This window comes from Morus notabilis, unplaced genomic scaffold (assembly GCF_000414095.1).
Source record: "Morus notabilis unplaced genomic scaffold, ASM41409v2 Scaffold399, whole genome shotgun sequence".
In the NCBI taxonomy this organism is placed as follows: Eukaryota; Viridiplantae; Streptophyta; class Magnoliopsida; order Rosales; family Moraceae; genus Morus; species Morus notabilis.
In genome coordinates this window covers 68,947-71,745 of record NW_010366583.1, presented here as the reverse complement: position 1 = coordinate 71,745, position 2,799 = coordinate 68,947, and positions in this window count along the sequence as shown.

Genomic DNA, 2,799 nt, shown 5'->3' with positions numbered 1-2,799 from the left:
CTGAAATTTAAATTCTTTTATTTCGAGAGAAAACAAAAAGTTTCAATTGAAATTTAATTTTCTGCACAAAAAAAAAAAGTGTAATAAAAGAGTAAATTGTGATTCAAACTTACGAAAAAACGAGTTTTAAATTCTTCAAATACTTAGGACATGTTTGGTTCACAGGTTTAAATTAAATGATTTGAGCCAGAATTTAAGGGTTTGTTTTTTGAGGAAAACTCAAAAAAAGTTTGAACTCAAATTACAACTTTATTTAAGTTCATGTTCGCTTGTAAAATTTGAGTTTGAAGTTGAGTTTTAACTTGAGTTTGGGGCTAAAATCTGAGTTCAAGTTTCTCCTTCAACTCAAGTTCTTAAACTCAAACTCAAGTTAATGAACAATATTTTTTTTATTCTTAAAAACGTCATAACTTTTTCATTTTAATTCTGATTGAGATTATTTTTTTAATGCGTTCACAACGAAAAGACAAATAAAACCACACTTATATATCCTATTAAAATTTTTCATCACCATTGAGTTTTTATTAAAATACTATCTAGATATAAATTCAAATTTTGACCCACTCAAATAGATTTTCAATTCAAATCATAACTCGAATGTGCACATCTAAATATAAATTTAAGTTACAATTTCAACTCAAAATTTACACTTTAAATCATCATAACTCAAAAATATAACCGAATAATTCTTAAATTTTTATAAAAAAAAAAATTATAATAAAAATTTCTAAATTTAAAATTTTTGAAAAAGAAAATACTATTTAAACCGGTTTAAAGACATGATCTACTAAAGGGGCCCTTAATAATACTTACATATACGTGCGTCCATAACAATATATGTATGCATAAAATACTTGTCACTGCATGTACACAGCATATGCAACATTTTATGTCACCGCAGTACTTTAATTAATTGGCTAGATAAGAACGTTGTACTTCATGCCAGCCGTCAAATGCAAGGTGGTCATATTAAGGTTCAGAATCACACAGATTTTTTGAGGCCGGCAGAAAAAGAAAAACAAAGTGGTAAAATATACTAGACACATGGATGTCCAGGGCGAACTGAAAATCTAGTCATGGGTATATTTATCTTGCAAAAGTAAAGAAAGAGTATCTAAGAAAAACCTGTTTCGTTCCAGCAAAAAGAAAAAAATAAACCTGTTGCAAAAGTGAGATACACTCATACGAGTTTTAGAAAATCCCTTGAAAAATAAAGGAAAAAAAAAAAAAAAAAAGAAAAGAAAGATGGCAGTGATTAAAGCGCTGGGAAGGCATTGAATGTCTGGGAAGAGAGTACGGGGAGAAAGCGATGGGAGTAGCTTTTAAGTATAAATGGATGAAATTCTGTTGATTTATTTATTCATTTTTAAAAGAGATTAACATGAAAAAAAATATATATATATATTAATTGGTCGCTGTTTTTATCAATTGTATTAAAAATTAAGAATTTTTTTTAATCCATCTTATTAATAGTTTTAATTTTTAACAGTCAAATATAAATTAAATCATATTAAAAAAATATATAAAATAAATAGATTTTATTATAAATTTAATTATTAAAAAATAAAAATATTTAAAAAAGTCCTTAAAAATTATTTATTCTGTATTATGTATTTTTAATATGAATTTAATCGGAGAAACCGCCAGAAATGTAACAACCGGTAGAAGGTATGATCATTTAAGATAAAGACTTCTTTAAAGGGAAAACAATACATATATATAAATATATATATATATATATTTATATATAAAGAAATACAAAATAGAGGACGTTGGTGGGCGGATTGTAACTGGAAAGGCTAATCTGGCGGTAGATGGTAGTCAGTAGTGTTCCACTGATGCTGCCAGCTACTCTGCGCCGTCTGCTACATATGCCTACACTGCTATGCACACCTCCTTCCTCTCTCAACTCTCCTTTCATTTTGTGTTACATAAATTAAAGTTTTAAGTATGCATATAACTAGATGTGACAATTTGTGTTACATATTGATAATTTTTTTAAATTTATTGATACGAATTTTTTTAAAAATCACAATATGAATACGATACGATCACTTTACGGATTGACACGATACAAAAATAACTCGTGATATGAAATTGACTTGTCAATTTAAAATTGACACGAAAATTGTATACTTTTATTTAGTTTTTTACATATTAGAAATAACTTAAAATTCATAACACACTAAAAAACAATAACATTCATTAAAATTAAGCAAATAATAGTATAAGATTTTTAGTATAACTATAATAATATCATAAGTTCATAATAAAATAAAAAATATGTAATGAAAAATATATGCATTTTTTAGTTTTTTACAAGTTTCGTGTCGTGTTTGGGTTAGGCAGATCCAACCCGATATTGATCCATGTTTTTGTATTAATTTTATAGCTATCTAATTTTGACATGAATCTCTTTTTTCTCAACCCTAACCTGCGATATTCGTGTCGTTTTCGAATCGTATTACTGTATCGTGACCTGTATTATCAGCCTTACATATAATGCTAGTTGCCAAAAAAAAAAAAAAAGCATATAATGCAACTCCATTTATTCCCTTTTCATCTTAACAGATCGGCATTAATTAAAGTGGTTAATGAAATTTAATTCAAACTCTTATTTTGTGATAATCGTCTCATTAATGCCAGTAATTCTTGTATTTATCTTTGAAATAAATTGAAATTTATGAAATTGTATATCCTGTGCTTCACCCGATGTTGCTCTTTTTTTTTCTTTTTTTTTTTTTCAATGAAAGTCCACCGGATGTTAGATTAAGGCAAAATAATTTGTGAAAAGATACA